The sequence below is a fragment of the Phalacrocorax carbo genome, chromosome 10, assembly GCF_963921805.1.
Source record: "Phalacrocorax carbo chromosome 10, bPhaCar2.1, whole genome shotgun sequence".
Classification (NCBI taxonomy): Eukaryota; Metazoa; Chordata; class Aves; order Suliformes; family Phalacrocoracidae; genus Phalacrocorax; species Phalacrocorax carbo.
The window spans coordinates 26,148,031-26,160,610 of NC_087522.1; positions in this window are offsets into that span (position 1 = coordinate 26,148,031).

The window sequence follows — 12,580 nt, forward strand, 5'->3', positions numbered from 1 at the left end:
CCAAACTCTTTGTATTAGAGATGATATTGTGGTTTTGGCTTTTGCAGAACTGTAATTGGTTTTATTTTTTGTGAAATGAAAACCATGTGAAAATTTGCAGCTGAGCTCCTTCACATCAGTGCCCTCAAAATTTTTGGTAGACTATTTTAAAATTACAGCTTGGTTTTACTCCCTTTAATTTACATTTCTCCCCTGCCATCATGCTTTCCTACAGTTTTATGAGAAGATCTGTGCATATGCAATCTTTGTTTTAATGTCAATTTTCCATGACAAATAATTTTAGAGTTGCAAAGCTAAGCATCCAGAATTAGAAAACGTAAGATTAAATCAACAAATTCTTCTTCCAGAATACCAGTCTCTTTCTGCTGTCCCTATTTACTTTCAAGATCTCTTGCTTTTAAATTATGTGTGAAGTACACTCTGGCTCCATGGGGATAGATGTGCATCCCTGTGGAGCTGCAATGAGTCATTGTCAAGAAAACCTGTGCACAGGTCTCCCAAAAACTTGCCATTTATTTTCATAGAGAAATTAGAATGAACTGAAAATGTTAATATAAGGAAGTACATAATGAAAGTTGTGTCCTTCTTTTTGGGAAGTTAGAGGAAATTCTGGGATAGGTAAAATGATCCTCTGCAGTTTTTGCAGAGGATATTATGCAGAAGTGCACGCTGCATTTCTGGCACAGGGTGGCTTCTGTAGCAATGTAACACGCTGCAGCTTGGCCCAGTCCAGTCACAGTGGTGCACATTGCACTGGGTGTGTTATGTAGCAAGACAAAGGCTTGGTTTTGTACCTGTTGGTTCTCTGCCCTTTGCAGTCAAGTGGGATGTTCCATGTTCCACTGTGGCTTAAGAACAGTTTCACTTAAAGAAGCTGTCATGTGTACCGCAAGGCAGCCAGGTAGGAAATGTAAATAATAGTTATCTAAAGCGGCCAAGCTGTTGAACTGGCATATTGGGAGGGTTGGTTCCGTTGCATGTACCGGAAAGAAGAATAGATAATCCTTCAAAGTACTAAACAGTACTATTAAATTATTTGAAATAACTTAAATTTCCTGCAGACCCAAGCAATGGAAAAAAGGAAACCCATAACCCACCTGTTCAGGGCCACCAGGTGTATCAGTTTCTGCAAGGGTAGTCAGAAGAGGCTGAAATTTGGCTTCTTCCTGGGCGTTTCCACTACCTCTTAATGTATAAATTTATCTCCAGCTGGCAGGCAGAAACAGAGTAGTGGAGCTGAACTTCAGTACTTTCACCAAGGGGTTCCGACAACTTGAAAAGCTGATGCCTTAGGAGCAGGTACTAATATAGATATTTCACTGTGGTGCAAAGCAGAAAGCAGTCTGCCGAAGGATGTATGGCTTGTCGTATTATTCTGAAAGTTGTAAAGGAAAAATATACAGGTTCTCTTAAGAGCATTTGTTTCCTTTTTGTCTTTTTTCCTGACCTAATCAGTAATTGCCTGGAAGGCTCCATATTTCAGTGACTTTTCTGTAGCTAACCAAATATCTCTTCAGATATTCTTCTGCCTTTGGGGAAAGCATAAAGACTGGATCATAAAGTCACTTTGTATACCTCACAGATAATGCTTTCTTGCCAGTATTTGAAATATTAGACTGAGAGATGGCAGATGGAGCAAGCCATTTCAGAGTGGCATGAAGTCTCTCCATCCAAAAACTGCAAGAGCCAGTGGTGGTAACTGCCACTGTGACCGCTGCTGGTGCTGAATCTGACATTAAAGATTTTACATTTTGACATAGATGGATAACCCACATGATGCTGCTACTTTACTACGTGGTTACAGACAGTAACGCTCTGTGCCTCTCTTTTCCCACTGTGCAGTAGGGTTGTTTTGCACTTTATCAGCTAGTTGTGAACCGTAATTTTTTCTTTGTGTGAAGAACTTTGAGAGTCTCTTGGAATAACTGAAGAAGTGCCAGGTATCAGAAATACTTAAGTGAATTACTTTGTCACACCTTTGCACTGCCAGTTTGGTTGTTAGCCGTGCTCTATGCCTAATGCTTTGGAGAGCAAGATATAATGTCCCCGTTAAATGGGAATGGAGAACAGTGTGAGATCCGCATGCTTCTCTTACTGAAAATATGTTTGGAAATCATTTAGTTGATGAACGGTATTGTCAGCTTGCCTTTACACTGAGGTACTGTAAAGCATTAATTTTTGGTATGCCTTCCTCTCCTTCACCAGGTTTTTCTATAATCAACACTGTCTTAAATGCATTTCGCGCTTCTTACTTGAAATGTCAGTCCTTCTCATTTCTGACCCTGAGGTAAAGGGGAGGCATCTCAGCTATGAAGTCAGGATGCTCCTGTGTAGTGGGTTTGCTGGCTTGGTCAGAAAGCCTCGACTTTTGTGACTTAAGAGCTACGGTTATGCAGTCAGTTCATGCTAGCACAGGCCCATGTTTGTCGTGGAGAGTGGTAGTCTCCCCATCTTCTCTGCTTCTGGAAGTGTTTCTTTGTCTCCCTTGATAAGGCACTAGCAATTGTGTGGCCACATAAACTAAATCAGAAAAGTCATCTAGTTAAAGTTTTTTCCATCTCCACCTTCTCCACTCTCCCCTCTCTCTTCTCTTCTGTCTCATTTCCATCTTCTCTTGTTTTGTCTTGCCATGACTTTCTTTGTCCTTCCTTTTTCTGCCAAACCAGGTACCTGATCTAGCTCACTGTGTACCTGTGTGGGCTTTTATACCAAGACAAAGGACACAGTGGGAGTAAATGTTTAGTGATGTGGAGGTGTCCAGGACCATCCCATTCAGCACTGACATGGATCTAAATCCATTAATGCATAGATTAATATGACTTCGTAATCACAGACAGAATTGTTACGCTTTCCCATCCCTGAGCTCTGTAGAAGTGCTGTGATTTGGGACAGGAATCAAGAAGTTATTGCTTTTGAAACCTGGGAGATCCAGGAGTTTCCAGAACGATGTGGAATAAACCTATTGATTTAACCCTGACTTTTGCCAAACTGAAAAGGCAAGCCTAAAAGGAGGGTCCCTAGACTCAGCTGGGATGATTGTGATGGTGTGAGGGTAAGCCTCCATTTAAAAACATGATAATTTGATGTATCCAATTTGCATTGACAGGGTCCTTCAGATACTCAGCTTGAAAGGCAAAGTTGCCTGCTTCTAGGACAAGACAATGGCAAAGGCATGTGTTGCACAAGAAAACATCAGATAGCACCTAGAAGAATGGGTTGGAGCCTAATTATAGCTTTGAAGTATGACACTGAGGATTTTAACCTTCTCAATCCCTTCTATTGCTTCAGGATTATTTATTAAATTTTCAGTGCAGTGTGGGTAGGTGTGCATATGTTATCAAAGGAGTAATCAAGGACTGAGGAAAAATGAGGGGACTACCACAACAGTCGTTAAGGAAAACTGTGAATAATTACAGATCTTCTTGCCCATGAAATGCTGAAACATTTCATGCCCCTAAACTGGAGCACCCAGGGTTATAGTGAAACTAATGGAGTAATTAATAGCTAAATGTGTTAAGGTTGTTTACATACCAGAAATTATATCTATATATAGATCAAAAGACTAGACCTATTTCTGGAGTGGGAGAGATGTACAGGAGAAGCTAGACTCAATTAAGAAGAGTAATACTTGGGCTGGCTGTCTTCCCTGATAAACTCTGCTGTGTTGTAAGCAGCCTTCAAAGGGAAGCATTGTTCCTTATATATAGGATTTAAAAAGCTTCAGTGGTCTGGAGGAATCAATTGGAAATATACAATAGAGAACAATCTCACAGTAGCAGGGAGCTGGAACGCATCAGCAAATCACTGTTTTCTCACTCTCTGAAATTACAAGCTGCCCACAAATTTTGGGAGAGATTGTTAAATGATCCCTAATAGAGTAGTTGCTTGTGTAGCTAGTCAGTTTGCTCACCTAATCATGATAAAGACATGCAGAAATGAAATCCTCAGTTACATGTCTTGATTTTTCTCAGCTAGCACACAGCAGCGTAGGTTTTCGCCTCAGAACTACTGTTGCTACTAGAACTGTAGTGACAGGGAGAAGCCCAAATATTTAAGTGGATTTTTAAAGAAAGCTATATATCTAACCTACCTTATTTCCTCTTATTCCGCAATCATAACATTTATACTCTGTAATTGGAAACAAATACTTGAAATTCTACATAATGCTTAAAAAACTAATTGACCTGACACTCTGGACTTCCTGTGTGCTTTGCGAGCTATGCTTTTGAATAATTTACCAAAAGAATGGTAATAAACCATAAAATATTAATCAGGATTTCTAAAGAACAAAAGTTGAAGGGTTCTATTTAAGTTGCAAGTGTGTTAATTTCTCAGACAATCAGTGTAACTCTGTCAACACGATCAAATCTGGTTTGCAAGACTGTCATCTTTCATCTTAAAGAGGCTTTCTGCTGATGTAGTATATTAGAGCATTCCAGCATTAATGCTGCTCCTGCTCCACTGGGATGGAGCCTGCTGTGTCTGAATATAAAGTGTTGAGTCTAATAATGTAAATATAAGAACACAAAACCAGACATACCTGGTCAGACCAATAATCCATATAGGTCAATATCCTGCCTTCAACAGGATAAGGTCACAAATAAGTGCTACTTAGGCCAAAAGACAAGGCAATTGAGCTTGGAGGCGGTAGGTTACTGGACAACATAGATGAGTTACAGAGATAAATTTTTAAAATTCTTTCCTCTATTTAGAGGACTATGTTTGGTAGAGGAGCTGGTCATCTTTTAATGTGTTTTCCTATTAGGGAAAAATATGTTTTAATTGTGATCCTAAATGAATTGATCGTTGAAAACCCATACAAATGGTCGTTTACTGGAACGTCCTCCTCTAATTCTTGAATGTGTGGATAGCTCCTATTTTGTAGAGAGTAGTCAGCTTCTGTGGTTTGAAACAGAGGCTGGATGCTAAGAACACTTTTGGAGAATGAATATTGACTGTTAGAAAAAAGTGCCTTGCAATCCTAAACTCTGAGAAGTCTGGTTTTGTCCAAAAGTATTAAAGATAGGTCCTCTTTATTAATTTACTTTTTGTGTGAATACCCAAGAACAACCTTTTGTCTTCCACTTATCTTGTGAAATTTTGAGAAGGGCACCTGTTTATTTTTTTGTCAACAAGATAACTTACCTTATGGGTAGCAGACATCATAATCTCAAAAATTACTGCTGTTTAGGAGGCTGAATCAACAATCCTTAGTAGGCATCTCCTGGGACTCTTAAAATTGAATGGTACTGAAGAATGTTGAAAGTAATTCTGGTTTTATTGAGTTGGCTTATTATCCATGTCCTTTACACAAGTTCGCTTTCACCTTTCATTTTTGGATGTCAGATACACTGCCCATGTCCTGTTCCCTGCCCATTCTTTCTCAGATCCCATAGGAACAAAGCTACAGACGCAACACTATACTGATTCTGAGCTTAAAACTTATAACCAATAAAAATTTTCTCTCTTTTTATACATGTAGCCTGAAAGCTCAGCTTTCCTGTCCGTGTGTGTACGGGGACATCAGGGAAGGTGTTGAGAGTTTAAAGTCCCAGTATTCTGTAGATGATACCCCATTCTAGGTTGCCTAATATTAAGTGAAACCATCATGATCTCATAGCTTTCAGTTGCACTGAAGACATGAGCAGCTGGCTCTGGCTGAAGTTAGGCAAGACAGTAATGAAGCTAAGGAGAAGAAGTGCTCAGATGGAAACGCTCTTCCCCAATAACAATCACTCCCATTGAATGCAAGCCTTAGGGTCCTCTTAGCCTGTACTGCACAATCAATAGCTGTGAAGGTGAAGAATGTTAATTATCACCTGTGGCTGGCAAGGAGATTGTGCTGGATCCTATTAATGTAAAACTGGCCAGTGTGACCATCGTAGTTCTAATATACAGACTGGAACTATTGTAAGTGTTAATACATAGGAGTAGTTCAACATGGAATGAAATGGAAAGACTGAAAAGGGTAAAAATTTGCAAGGGGGAAGATTAATTAACTGGACTGTATATCCATTACAATTAGGATAAAAAGTTATTGTGATGGAAGAACCAGCTTAGAGGGAGATTAGTCATGGAGCTTCCAAAGGGCCAGTTCTGGGACTAATTCAATTTATAGTTTTCCTTATGATTCTGAGACAAAACCAAAATTATGCTGATGAAATTACTAGTGGCCCAAAGCTGGGTGAAATCATTATATGACAAACTGGTATATGGAACCAAATGACTTCAGGGATCTGAGTCTGAGAAACAGGCTGATTTTTAATATTTCAAAGTATTAAGATCATGTATAGAATTAGTAACCAGAAATTTTGGGACATGCTTAGACTTTATGACTTGGAAATGACAAAGGGGGAGAAAGACACAGGATATCTGTGAGCTGTCAGTTGACAGAACCATAAAAAAAGTAAGTAAGTGCAATCTTAGGACTTGTATCAAACAAGTGAAAGAAGAAAAAGTACTAGCAGTAAGGTACAAGGCATGACTGTGTAGACTTCTGAGCAAGCATGTTCAGGAGACAAGAATTAAAGCAGAACAGGTGATGATGGGAATGGAGAGTTTATAATACAAAGGGGATTAACAGACTGTCCAGTTTGGTCTTGGTATGCACGGGTGAGTGCACAGATGTTCTGGAAACCCAGAGTGGAGTCTGGCGAAGTCAGATGTGAGAGAAGAAGAGATCTTCCTGCTAAAGGGCAATGTTGGCTTTAGAGCAGATAATACAAACTCACCAAGAAAAACTGAACTTCCTTCTAATTTCCAAATTTCTGACAATCAGACCAGTGACATTCTGGGGCAGCCTTTGAAATGGACTTGTGAGACAAGAAACCCAAGGGGTTTTATGACGAACTGTGATCAGTTTAGGGGAAAGCTGTATTATATGCTTCTTGCAATAACAGGGATCATCAACAGCATTTTAATCTCTCACCTGACATTACAAGGTCAAAAAAGTGTTTCGAGCAGCAGTGGAACCAATGAAACCTGGTTTCCCAGAGGTTTTTGTCTTGGGGTAGGCCTCTCCTATAGACCCTTTGATGTCTGAAAAGAGGCTACTTGCTGCCTATCCCTCAGTAGGGGCATTCCTGCATTGCTCTACCTGGCTGACTGGTTTCACAACACTAGTAACAAATCTCTTATGACTTTGGCTGAAACTGGCTAACAGGTTTTTGGAAGAGATGTGTGACAGTATGAAGACATTGACTCATATCCTTTTAAAAACAGGACAAAAAAACCCAGCTGTTGAGGAAATAGTTTTCTTATGTTGGGGGTGATTCAGCTGGAAGGCTTAAGCACCACTGGACCCAATTTGCTTTCCAGTGGAATAAACACCTCACTGCTCTGACAGACTCTCTGGTAATGGGAAATTGTGTAAGCAGTCTACTGCTCCCCACTGGAGTCCTTCTGTCAACCTGGTTTGTTCTTCAGATGACAGGAAGAAGAAAACTGTTCCATAATAAAGCTGAGTGGCTTCTTGACAGAGGAGGAGTGGTACTGGGTGTTCTCTGGCTCACGCTTTATCTTCAGGGTTAAGAAACACAAAATCCAGGAAATACAAGGTGGAAGGAGAAGGAATTGATAAGTTACTGTATTTGACTCAAATTATTACTTACAAGCAAAGGCTCATGAATGCAGCTGTCCAGAAGCTGGCTGCATTTTCATTCTGAAAGAAAGATAACTCTTTGAAAAAAATGATTTTTGGGTTTGTCTTCTCTTAGTCCCCTTTGATTTACAAATTACTGGTTGCAATTTATGTTCACATGGTCCTAGCCTAAATCCCAGAAAGGGCCTGGTTGTCATTTCTTGTGCTTTTAAATGAAGCCTTTGTTATTTTTCAAATCTCCTGGACCTTACACCAAAGGAAGCAGATGCAGAAAACATTACTTCAAAGACACTGACATCCAGCACAGACACTGAAATGTTGAATCCTGAAGACATTTGCATTTGTGCCTTTTCAGTTTGCTGCCCAACTTGTCTTCCTGCCTCCTTAACCCTGTGGTGTACGCTTTCACCCATAAACTCATAAATGTATGGCTGTGTTGTAGGGGAGAGAGTATGGAAGGAAGGAGTGGTTAAAGGAAGTGTTTGAAAGGACCTAAATTTATTCTTTTGTTGGTGTAACTGTGGAATGTAGGAATGATAGATGAATGTAAAATTATAGCCAAAAGAATGTAGGTGGAAAAATAAATTTATATGGTAGGAACGGTTGTGAATACAAGCTGTATGTTCCTGGTTTGGAGATTATTAAGCATCCTAAAGTCTTGTTTAGTCAGGTCTTTATGATCTGGGAATGCAGCTGATCACCTGTATCCTGAGCAGGCAATAACACCATGCATACAGCACATGGAAATGCTGTATGCGTAACAAACATTGCAATTTTTGGTGCTGGGTATGAGTTAAAGCAAGCCGCTCACACAGCAAAGGTGCTACATGGATGAACATGATACACATGTTTTGGACTGCAGTTTTAAAGCCTCTATCCATAAGACCTGTTCCTGCTTCCACTATAGTTGTGGTAAAAACTCCACTGACTTCATTGCTGTAGGAGCAAGGAATAATAGCTTCTTTCTGAGGACAGTGAGAATTATCAGTAAATTTGCACTCAAACCAACATAACCAGATATTAATGTTTAATTCTGCATATCCTGTTTACACAGTAGTCCAAACAATTTTGATATGCTAAGCAGCAACAACAAGGCTTTTAATTATTCTTTTCTGTCATTCACTTAGAATCATGTTGGAGTGCAGCAGCCTAGTTGTGGAAGACTTTCTAGGAGACACTGAAAAATATTTTATGGACACAACAGACTACACTGGTTCCGGTTGGTGTCGGAGCCTCATGTAGTCTGAATGCCTCTAGCTAAGGACTCCTCAAGCTCCTTAATTCTAGTACATTTAATAACAGCTCCAGCTTTTGAATCAGCTTTGTTTCCACATTCCGTCCTTGCATATCAGCTCCCCCAGAAATGTGTTTTAATCAAAGCCTCTTCTTCAAAACAAAACCCCAAACCAAAAAATGGTCATTTTTCTTTCAGAGATAATTGCCTACATGTAGGCTGTAAAATGTCACATTACCATACAAAGACCCTTTATGAAAACACCGAGCCCTGTTGGAAGCACATCCTGTTAAGGAATTCAGCTGTCCTCTGTATTTAAGGACATTTAAGCATTTAACATTTAAGCCTAGTTCTGGGAGCCTGAAAATGCCTTAGCTGTGCCCAAGTTATACGCCCTGTCTTGAGATGGAAACAGGACACCCTTGTCAGGAGTACTTTGTCCCTGCTTTGTAGCTGGGAAGCATGACATATGGCGATGTTAAATGGCTTGGTCAAAGTGCCGTGACAGAGCGGGGTAGACAGATTTGGGATACTGCCTGAAATTCTGTGGTTTTATTGAAAAGTCATTCCTTCCCGCTGATTTCTCAGCATTCCTCTGGCTTTCTAGAAGGATTCTGCATGGAAATAAACTATTCTTTTCAAGTTCATTCATTCCTGCCACTGGGCACTACCTGCTGCCAGAACCTTCCTGGTCACATAATTATCCCCGTAATTGCCAGCAGCATGTTACAGAGGATTATGCAGCAGGAGCAGATGAACTGCTAAACAGATTCCGTTTTCCTATAGATGGTATCAGAAAGGAACAGGGACAAGGAGTAAAACAGGGGAATATCGCAGAAGGAGGCATAGCTGCTCCTGAGCTCAAATGTCTTTCACTGGGTTTGAGTTGATGGCTGCAATGCTGTAGATGCAGCTCACAATTGGAATTAACTCTCCAGAGCTATAAAAGAACATTAATTAGAGCTCCTTTGCAATAAAATGGGATCTCCTCATACATTTTAAAACTGGATGAGTAAAACCCCAGAAAAAGGAATGAAGAAAATTAGCCCTTCTTTGGCTGGCATATAGGCACAATATTAATTAATAGGGCTTGTAATTTTTATAATTCTTTGACAATGCCCTTCAAACCCCTACAGGATTAATCAGTAAAAGGCCTGTAGTCCTGTTGCTTGGGAGCCTTACAGAATACTTTTACTGGGTATGCAGTAGCCAGGAGGAAATGTCCAGACACAAACACTTCATCAGCAAAATGCGAATACTGCACGTTGGTTTTGATTCTGCCTCTGAGTTTTCAAACCAAGGTCAATATCTTTCAAGTCAGAAACTAAGATTAAGGAACCTACATTCATAGTTTGAGAAGTCTGCTGCATAGAAATCTTACTACTTCTATATTGAAGCCCTTCACATAGATTTAAAGGTTTTGTTATTACTGACACAAACAATTTTTTCCTCACAGTCCACTCAAATTAATGATGACATTACTTGAATAATTACCATTTGGCCAGATTTAGGGTTGGAGAAATAACTTGCTACCCTGGCTCAGACAACTCAAGGGCATTAGGGGCTTCTCCTTTCAAAGATGACTGTCTTTGAATGAATAAACAGCATGTGCTGTGTGAGGCCCCCTTTAATAAGTTTCTAAGGGTATGTACATATTTCTCAACATACTGTGATATTGTGATACAGAGATTCCCCATTTCATAACAACAACTGTATTAACCCTGGAACTGGATGTGGTATATGTCTGTGCCCTGCCTAATAAAACCTAAGGTAAAAAACACCTGTGAGTCCCAGAGAGGCCTCTCTGCAAACATGAGAAAAGCTTAATTTTCCAGCCATACTTGTACCAGAGTTCTGTCTTGTGGGACAAGTGGTGAGGAGTGACCTAGGAGGAGCTGTGGAAGGAAGATGGAAATTTCTCAAATCACGTGTGCTTTTTGTGTGTGAGAGAGGGGAGGAAGTTAAGTCTCTTTGTCCATTGGCTGTACTCCAGCCAGGATATGTTTACACTGCCCTCAAATTAGTGACATGTTCAGAGAACCATCCTAGCTAAGTTTAAACTACCTCATTTTGCCATTGGTCCAGCACAGCACAGAGTCCAGCATAAGCTCATTTTCTTCAGCTCCTTAGCTGGGTTTTGCTCCCATTCTGACCTCCACTTTGTGATATCAATATTGCACATTGTACCCAGCGTAGCTAATTTTAAACCTGGGCATATGTCTGTGCTATATAGTAGTTAGTGGGATGGCTGTACACTCAACGTGGCAAGAATACCTTCCTGTTACTTGCTGTGCTCAGACCTCTCCAAGAGAACAGAATCTGCCACAAGCAGGAGGCAAACAGAGCTCTGTTGCAGTTCATTAAGAACAACGAGCCCTGCCATGCCCACATCCCATCTGATGTGTTGTTGTATTCCTGTTTTCTGTCTTCTTTCCTCCCCACTGCTTCCTGCCCCTTTGCTGTACCTGGTGTGGTGTAGCTGAAACCTCTGGTGCATGAGGTCAGTACCGTAAGATGCTCAACACAGTTTGGACACCTTTGATCAGATACTGTGCTTGAGCTAAGCCCTTCTTATGGTAAGAAGCTGCTCTTCTGATCCCTGTTTGTTTGATTCCAGCAGTGCGAAGGCTGATCTAGGTAAGAAATCTTTCCACTGGGAAATACCATATTTCAAAACTGAATTACACTTGAAAATGAAGGGCCAAATTTCCAGTCTCCAACAAGATCCCTTTGAATAAGAGTAGTGACATGGAAGTGCTCTCCACACCAGCCTCACAGCCAGCTGTGGCTCCTGTGCCATCATTGCTTGGATAAGCACATTAGACTTAATTTCTGGTTGCTGCCTTTGGCTTGAGGAATGTATTGAAGATAGTAGTGGGACGAGCTAGGACACAATGTGGTCTAGCAGTCCCAGGTTAGAAGAATGGTTTGAAAGGAATCTGTGGACAGAGTGCCATGAAGCTTTTTGAACAGGAGCTGACCCCTGCTCACTCCAGGGTTAAAAGCTAGAAAGGAGATTATCTGCCTTTGATTCTCCTGCCAAAGTGAAAGCTCATGCACTCAGCCAGGGCCTTTAATTTCAGAACCAGATCCTATTTTGTTTAGAACAGCACCTGCAGAGTCAACAGTTTCGCTAAAATGGCAGAGACTCTCATTGCTTGTACTTGGCTATAAAGGTATTATCAGCTAGAGCCAGGTTATTTCCCATTATAATAATAGTGATTATGATAATAATAACAATAACGATAATATGATTAAATGGAAAAGGAAAAGAAAGGGAAAAAACCCAGAAACACAAACGATACAACCGCTCACCACCCGCCGACCGACGCTGCCCATCCCCGAGCCGCAATTGCTGCCTCCCTCCCCCGGCCAGCCCCTCCCAGTAACATACTGGGCATGACGTTACATGATATGGAATATCCCTTTGGTCAGTTTGAATCCTCTCTCTTGGCTGTGCCCCCTCCCCTCCCGGCTGCTCATGCCCCCGGCAGAGCCTGGGGAGCTGGAAAAGCCCTTGACTAGCACAAGCCCTGCCCAGCAACAGCCAAAACATCGTTGTGTTACCAACATTGTTTTCATGCTACGTCCAAAGCACGGCACTGTGCCAGCTGCAGTGAAGAAAAGTAACTCTATCCCAGCTAAAACCATGACAGTATCCACCCCTTATTCCATATCATTTACATCATGCTCAGGTCCCATACTACCCAATACAATTTCAATAACCCCTACCTGCCTTCTCATCC